The sequence below is a fragment of the Teleopsis dalmanni genome, chromosome 1, assembly GCF_002237135.1.
Source record: "Teleopsis dalmanni isolate 2A chromosome 1, ASM223713v2, whole genome shotgun sequence".
Lineage (NCBI taxonomy): Eukaryota > Metazoa > Arthropoda > Insecta > Diptera > Diopsidae > Teleopsis > Teleopsis dalmanni.
In genome coordinates, this window is record NC_051846.1 from 1,692,377 (window position 1) to 1,702,049 (window position 9,673).

A 9,673-nucleotide genomic window follows, 5' to 3' on the forward strand; every position below is an offset into this window, starting at 1 on the left:
CCACACAAGAAACGTCGACTTGATTTGCTCCAAGATCCTTGCAGGCAACAGTGCGCAAAAATTAAATTTACTTAATAAGTTTTACTTACCAATTCTAGCAACAAATTAAATTTATACGTTAACGGTTTGCCAGCAAGTAACCGAGTCAACCTGAGCAGATACGATTTTTATGGCCATCTAACGCCGCTGCTGTCACAGGCAAAAACACAACACAAAATTTGTTTAGAATTAAACATTACTTAGGCAAGCGCAGCACGCAACATTTCCTAACAGCAATGTTTACACAATGCTTACGCTAGCAACATTTTGTTGCGCTCCGTTGTTGCTGTCAAAGACCAAGCAATAGCTGAATTGGTAGTAGCATACGTTCGTGATTGTTTATATTAGTGGGTGGGTGTTGTGTTTACCAACAATTGGCAGCTACTCATGACGACTTGCTCTTAAACCAACATAAACCTAACTTAGTTGGTTATGTGCTGCAATTGCTGCACCAGTGTTCGCTTCATTGCAGCATGTGAATTGTTGCTAATAAATGTGCTGCACGATTATTGTTACGCTTTTTAAAATGCCAAGTGCAGTCCGAGAAGGGAATAACAACAACTATCATATACAACAACAACAAACATATACAACAACAACAACTGTTGCAACAAAATCAAAAACAAAAAAAAATGAAACATTGAAAAAATTCCTAAGTGGCATGAATTGTTGAGCTTCACCAGATATTTCAAATCCACGTAAGTCTGCAGTGAAAAAATGCGTCTATTGCACGATCTCTGCGTATGTTTGTCTACATGTTGCTTGCTTGTAGATTTCTTTGGGCGGATAATTCAAACATTACTGTTTTTTCTACTTTACGAGTATTTTTAATGCCATTTTCAGCTACTGTAAATTGTTTTTTTTTTTTGTTTTCTGTCTGTCTTTGCAACAATTATTGCTTATTCACAACAATACAGTCCAGACAAACAAAAGTGAAAGGATCATTATAACTTATCTGCGATGTACCAAATAAAGATTTAAATTTAAACACAAACAGAAATTAGTTTGAATTATCTACACAAAAATCATGAAAATGTCTATAAATTTTTGGTTTTAATAAGAATTATAATTATTTGTGTATGTATATGTTCTAAGTGATGTGTGTATGCAAATGAGAAATTTAATTAGTACTTAAGGATCTGAAAGTTGCCATTTTTTTTTGGTTTTTCGAATCAATCATTTCATACACTATGTTCTATAGAGAGCAAATGATCTCTGGAATAAAACTTGTACCTGATCCAAACCTGATACGTTTAAATGTAGTACATGCGCAGAAGAAATCACTTTTAACAATACTTGATATAACAACCAGCCGGAAAAAATGACACTTTGTGTAAGTTAAATTTGGCATACCTTACATATAACTTGCTAACTTTTATATTAACATCAATATAGCGACATATTGACAGTAATTTAGTGAAATGTTAATTCTGGTCACTCGACCCTATAGATCATTTTTAGAAACTCCATTACCTCAAGCAATTCCTCGGCAACAACTAAGAATGGGTAAACAAAAACAGATTATAATGGCCCGGTATGACATAATTCCTCTAGAAAATTCTAAGATATTCCAGAAATTACAAGAAAACTACCTCAGCTAGTTGAAAATACAGCATTTACAAATCTTTCATATTAAAAATAAAACAAGTTATACGTCCACAACATGTAATAAAATGGTGCAAAAGTGCATACTGCTTACTTTAAACATGATGAGAATTATAAATCTGTACGTAATGGAGCAAAATTTAATTATGGTATTTCACATACTAATAAACTGAATAAACTAATAAACTAAATAAACTAATAAACTAATAAACTTAACGATTGAAATACAAATATAGCTGAATCATTTTCATAGACTACAAAAGTTCATATACCATATATGAACGAACAGATAATTTATCATCATTGCTAACTTATCTGGATGCAGAGTAAACGTATTCAACCAGTAACCATCAAACATAAAGAAGAGATCATATTTCTCCAAAGGGAAATAATTAAAGTGCAGAATATTTATCAAATATTTGGGCATATACTCGTACCTTTTGAAATAAATGAATGTACCGTAATGTAATAATACGTAAATATAAATAGTTATAACGACCATATTAAAACGGTTTAGGCAGTCCTAGTTGGGCAATTTATTAAAGTGGCTATTACAGAAGCGGAGATCTTCTTATCTAGTCTGTCATCCAAACATATTTTCTAAATGTCCCTAACTAGTTTTATTCCAAAGCATATTTATTTCTTCTTGCACATACACATTTAGTAACTTATCCCAATTTTATCACAAAGAGCACTTACACTACTACATTGTCGAAGAATTATATAGTTCTGATGATTGATATGTAAATTGATAGTATGACTATAATTTCACTTAACTGATTATTAATTAACTCTAAATTGGACTATAAACCTGTAAAATTTTATTGCACATACTCTTATTCCTAATAAAAAAGTTTTTTTTTTCATTTATAACTTTTGAAGTTGCTCATATTTTACCTTGTGTTCACTGACACACTAAATGCATATATTGAAACCAGGTTAAATCTGAGATAGTCTGCTAAAATAATAGAAATTTTAATCCAACAATCACACAACCAATTATTGAATTTACACACGGTATTCACCACAATTCACTACGCCACTTCATTCCGCCATTTTTCAATTATTTTCAACCAGTTTGTTGGGAAGTTGGAATATATCATTTCGAATCAATGAAATTACATAAAATTACTGCTGCTAGTTAGTAGGCAGACAGACAGACGTATGCATGGAAACAGCTAATTTTTTTGTAATTGATTGCAAATTTGAAGTTTATTGAAAATCTTTGAAACTCTCTATGGGACTATAAAAATTAGCAATTCAGAAAAGATACACAAAGATACATAAACAATTAATGCAGCAGTTCAAGTGATTATTGAACTGCAGATTGATTATTTTAATATAAAACAACAATTTTTAATAAAAACAAGATATATATTTGTGTCCAAAACAAGACTGTAGTTAAAAAGTGTGTCTATGATCGAGCAGCAGTCAAGATTAAATGAAATGCTAAGAAGATATATTAAAAATATAAACAAATTTTTTAAAATCAGTTAGACGATATTTCTGTAGCTACTATCAACATATTAATACATTTAATAAGAATTAAAGACAAGAACAAGAATCCTCTACTTGTTCTTGTCATTATAGATATCATTATAGATATCATTATCTATAGATAATGATATGAGCAAAATACTGCGGAACTTTTCAATCTCAAAAATTTTTGATATTTCATCAATGGAGTTGTTTCGCTCAGCATATCACCAAACATACATTTTAAATTATTGTTCGAAATATCTTTTAGCTAAATTATCGTTTTCTTATCCAATCCTATCTTAATCTATCCTGAACTATCGTATCCTATCCTATCGTATGCTGCCGTATCCTATCCTATCTTATTCTTCCGATCCTATCCTATCCTATCCTAATCCTAAGTGGGGATTCTGCTCCAAGTCCTTATTATTTTTGAAATGCAAGTATCAGTAATTGCAGCCAGTCACATCTGAATCATAGATCCGCGTCACAAATGAATCATAGATAACACACAAAATGAACATACACATAATTTGCGTTATTCAAATTTGAACGGTTAACAATTGTTCTGAATGTGTCATTAATTAGAATTAATGCATGAATTATAGCTATATAATATATGTTAGCTTAACCATTGTTGGAAAAACACTGACTGAATTATTTCTAAATCAGAGAAACATTCACATCAGAAGTTCTGTGAGTTAAGACAACACAAAATAAAAAGTTTCATTATTGCATCAAAATTCCAGAGTAAAGTAGATAATACTCCTGTGGAAATGAATATAATTTTTTTAAATTTTCTTTAAATGTCATTTAGCATATTTCACTCCTTTTGTGCTAGTAGTAAAAAAAAAGAAAACTATCTGAAACATTTCTGCATGTAAAATTTCCTTTTAACCAGCGAAAATGACATTTTCATTTTACACACACCTCGTTTTGTGCTTCTAAAAACTATTTTAAAATTCAATTTCAATTCAATTCACCAAGTGATTGCATTTTTATTCTCTGAATTCACTCTCTACCATTTCGATTTTCAATAAGAAATTCCTTTTTCTTCCTCTGCACTCACTTTTATATTTTTTTTTCTTAATAATTTTTATGATTTTTACTGGATTCGAAGATGAAATGAAAAATGGAAAATCGAAAATGGAAAATGGAAAAAAATTGACATTTTCATTTGCTGATATGACAAACACACGCAATACGCATCATAACGCAAAAATGGTAGCCGGTACATCAACGCCTGACAACGTAATTCATCGCAGCTCAAGCCATTGACAGTTTTCACTAGCCATGGCTCTATGGCACTACACAACTCCTGGGTGAGTTGGCATATCACAAAGTCAAGCAGTAGTAAGTCCCGCAGCACCGAAGACTTCATGTCATCTTGTCATTATTGCATTTGGTTGGTTGGCTGATTGGAGACTCTGAAGTCTGCCGCTGGCTGCTGGTAATACAAAGTTTACCTCTATTAAAAAATAAAACCATTCGCACAAAATAACAGAAACAAATATTCGCTTAAACCACAGCAAGAACAGCACAACTAAGAAGAAATTCGCCATTCCAAGTGCAACTATTGGTGCTATAGCAAATCTTTCATTTAATGACAGCTATGATGATGGTCACGTAAGGATTTCTGCTTCTCTTCTCTACTGTTTCTAGAAGTTTTTTTATTGTGTAAAATAAAACATATTATTGGTTTTTTTAGGTATTCCCATTTCATATTCCATTCAATTCAATAGAGTCAATAAACATGCTCATAGTCGGTAACACCAATAGCTTAACATTGATGACGTTATGACTTATGAACTGACAAGTTACTTACGGAAGTGTTTATCATTTCTATTGTGAAATTTTTGCTTTATAATAAATTAATGATTTCTACAAAACTGCATTGAAATAGAATAAAGATAAAAAGATAAAAGATAAAAAGTAAGTAAAATAACACTAATTTTCGTGTCTGAAAATAACAGTTTTCTGACGTAGTTTCTATTCTATTTTAAAGAGAACTTTATTGGAACTTTATTTGTTATTAAAAATTTTTATCAGAAAACTATAAGACTTTAGTAGGACATACGTAACCAAATTTAATAATAATATTAATAAAAATATTAATAGTATTTTAATTAAATACTCTTATCCACACTCGAATCTGTCTTACCAATTCATTGAAGGACACCTAAATCTGTATCTACATAGAAAGTCAAGCGATAACAAAATCATTATTCTTTTGTGAGTTATTTTCAAGACTATTGATGAGCTGCTGTAACGTACTACTATAGTTGCAAGCAAACACACCGTTACACAACGTTAAATGTTCGTTTAAACTCGCAGACAATCTAGAAAGAGCTGGATCACCCTTTTAAGCTAGAACAGTGTACTAACACGCAAAAACAAAATAATGGTTTGCTGAGTGTCAAGTCACACTGGTCAATTAGTCCACTTTCAATTAGACATTCGCGAAAGAACTATATCTTTCACTAAAACAAGAACAGAAACAATGAGTACGGAAATATTTTCGGAAAAACTGGATCAATCATTCAAGTAAGAGCGGAATACTGAGCGGCAAAAAAAGTGTTTGCTGAATATTCGGTCAATGTAGTCAATGAGTTCAATGATATTCATATCAGAACATGAATGCCATTCAAACAAGATCGTAAACAATGGATCCGTAGACAATCACAAAACAAGTGGATTAGATATTCAAGCAAAAATAGAAACCAAGAAAAAACTGTTTTATTTGTGCAAATTTAGTTCTCGTGTTTTTTATTTTATTATTGTGATGTCACTAATGAGTTAAAAATTTTTATTCAGAGTGAAGTTTAAGAGAGTCTTAAAAAGCTTGATATAGCATATTACCTACAAACATCTATATAAAAGACCGAACAATAGAACTCTTTATGGAGAAGCTACATGAAACTTCATTAGGTCGCAAATTTTTATGTGATAATTTAAGGCAGCATAATATATATACCTAGAGCAATCACTACTAACTAAACAAAATTTTGGACATTTCTTGGCATTATTTATCATGAGTGTTGCATCATGAATTCTTCATAGTAATATCTGAAGACGATTATTTCATATAGCAGCTACAAAATAAAGACCACAAATTTCGAATTCACTTTTGAGATGATTTTTATTCGATTTAATCACGAAATGTAAGGTATCCTGCTTTTATATATATTATATATCATATTAATTGCATTGTAGTTACAATAAATACTTTGTTTTGTATTATAAAACTCTTTGAATTTGATTCAATATTTTATTATTGTTAAACAGTCTGTAGCCAAGGGTTCTAGGTGGTTTTAAACCCTGAGTTATTCCTATATATATGGTAACACAATGAGCCAATAGAAATAATTGGATCCCCTAGGGATCGCCGGTGTAACCTACACAGTCTGTACAAAATACCTTAAAATTTATTTCCAATCGTATAAATATATGTTCAGTATTTAATTCTTTATTTTCAAATAATTTTTATCACTTTTAAATCAATAATCAGTGGTGTTTTTTTTTCCTTTTCAAAAATGTCAACTTGTCAATTTTGTAATTTTATGATTTTATTTTTGTCGTCAACATTTGTTTTGTTGTCTTTGACTATTCCAGCTACTTAACAGGTGTTGCTTATGTTGCAATTGTTCTGTTGGAAGAACGTGCTTCCTTGTAGCGTTGCAACATTTTATTCCAAGTAATTTCTAGCAATCATAAAGGCCACCGCGACAATTAGATTCACATAAATTTTAAATTCAAAAGAATTCTCTTTAGACACTGCGTTGAGGCGTTGAGGCTCATTAATTCTGGACTCGTTGGCTAAAACCTGATGTAAACAAATGTACATATATATTAAACAAAGCAAGCTGAGAATATTGATTTGAATAAAATGTTGAACTTTATGATTATCATATTCAGTTGAGGTGATTGTTTTAGGACAGTTGTTGCAATTAGGTTATTGCATACTGATTATGCCAACTTATTTATACTATAATATATATATTTTGGACTACTTAGGCTTATTCTAGTTCTTTTAAGATCTTTTGAAATCTCATTATATAGCATTATTTGATCATATTTATCATTTATGACTAGTTACATATTATAAAAATAACGTGGTGTAAATAGCTATTAAATACCTAGTTAATATTTGCATATTATATTATGTAGACGCTTAGCTTGTAAAAAACTAGAACGATACGATAATCAAAAGATTTTATACAAATATGTTACAAGACTGGATACATACAGCATATACGAATACATTTGTTAAATAAGTCAATTGTAACTTTTAAAGAGATCAGAACCATATAAAGAGATCTCATATATCTCTATCATATAATAGTGATATATATGACAGATAGTCTCGTTAAATTTACGATCCTTACGATCCGTCATGACCGTGCATGCATTTCATACTGATAGTCAATTCAAGATAATAAATTATCTGCAGAAGCATCTGCGTCCAAATTGTTTGAAAAAAATTCTTAATTTAATAGAACTAAAATGAAATGAAATATTAGCTCTATAATTTAGTGAAGAAGCACCAATGGCTAAAATTCAAGTTCTGAAACATTCCATCCTTTGCCACTGAACTTTGCTCTCTCTCCCTCTTCTCTTCTCTCACCATTTTCTCTCTCTTTTTATCTCTTCGTTTTTTTTTCTCTCATATGTCGCACTTTTTTCTTCTCTCTGACTTTTTCTCTCCGTTAAATTCTATATGAGGAATACACAAATTAGTCAATGAGATTGGTGAGACTCTGCAGAAACCACACAGCCATCATAGAGTAATAGTGTCCAGATGCACTAACTCGGAAAAGACTCAACATAAGACATTCTGTACTTCTCCTTCTTTTGTTTCTTCCCCTCTTTTTTTTCTCTTCAACTTACTCTTTTTACCTTTCTTTCATTTTAAATCATTCCCTTTCCTTTGTTTTTCTCTCATGGTTTCATTTTCCGTGGTCTTTTTATACCTTCAGAGAAAAGCTCTCTCTTTTGTTTTCCTTAATTCTCTACTCCTCTCTCTACCTACGTATCATTCGCTCCCTCCTTTGAACTGTATTTAAGAGGTAAGATTAATTAAGAAGATATCGCTATTCGGATCAATCTTATAAATCATTTTTGTACTCTTTTCTTTGATGGTGAATTTCATGGCTTTAAATCCAACTCAGTGAAACTTCACGCATTATTTCTAATAAAAATCTATGGATGAGTAAAGTTTCACATTAAGTCTTAACAAACAAATTAGTAATTATCGTATATTATTATCAAATTCTAATAAATTTATCGACCCTGCTTAGATAAACGAATAATTCAAATCCATGAAATATACAAACCCAATTCCGATTTCATCCATAATTTTCGAATAAACATTTTAAGTGTTTCCTTTATTCGCAAATATTTTATCGAACTCTGTAAAAACTCAATCCTTAAAGCATTTATTACAAATCCAATTACATGTACCAAAGATATATTACCAGCAAGTTTTCTGCGGTATGCACGTAAGCTACCATCGACTAAATCAGCTTCCAATAACGCAAATTTCATTGGTAAAAATCACATAAAAAGTAGCTTTGGAAAACATAAATTTAAATCCTTTTATTCTATTTCACTTTCCTATCGTTCTCAGAACTACGCAGCAGCACCTAAAATTGCAGTCAAAGCAACCGCAGTTGGCTTACCAGTGCTGTGCTCTGCCAGGATACACCAGCCAACAGAAATCGGTCGCAGCTCTCATTCGTAGCTCAGATTTAAGCGGGCAACTTACTCGTGCATTATTCACACGCAATGTGAACCTTCCATTGACTTCATCACTTCGTGTTTTGGCAACATTTTTAAAGCGCTAACAAAGCGTTCAGCAGTTGACAGGAAGCTTGAGCTCATGTGCATGCAACAAACGTTGCGCTTTATTGCTTTTTTAGAGCAAAACGACATATGCCAAAGTCCTTTATAAACACATTCAAGCGCACTTCTCTTATACAGATGTCGTTGTCCCTGCTCATCCTGATTTGGGTGTATTTAGTATGCAACACGAAGTCATGTTGCAGTGTTGAAGGATATCGTACGCGGAATGGTTGCGCGTACAATTTATGCAACTTATGTAGTTTGTTTTTACTTCCGCCTGTGTTTTTGGCTACATCAGAAAATTTAACTACTATTTTGTTTTTTGGTAGAAACGCGTTTATTTTGAGCTGATTTGGAAAACAATGCTATTGTGTTTAGTAGAAAAATGAGTTCGCACATTTTCTAGCTATTCATAGCCTAGCAATTCATACCTCTACTTATTCGTATACGAGGGTCACTATTTAAATTTTGAGCCTTAGCAACACTAAATGTTGTCAGGTGTCATCTTACGTTTGCATACGAAAGTTTGACATTAATAAATATAACCCATTTTAGGCTTTCTGTCAAAAAGGGCGTTATTTGTGTTATTTACTGTGATTTGTAAATTGATTGTACGCAAAAAAATAGAATTAACGCGAGAAACTTTTCATCGACAGCGATTACGGCTGTCGATTTGGATTATCAAAACAAAAGTGCATCGATCAACTTACTT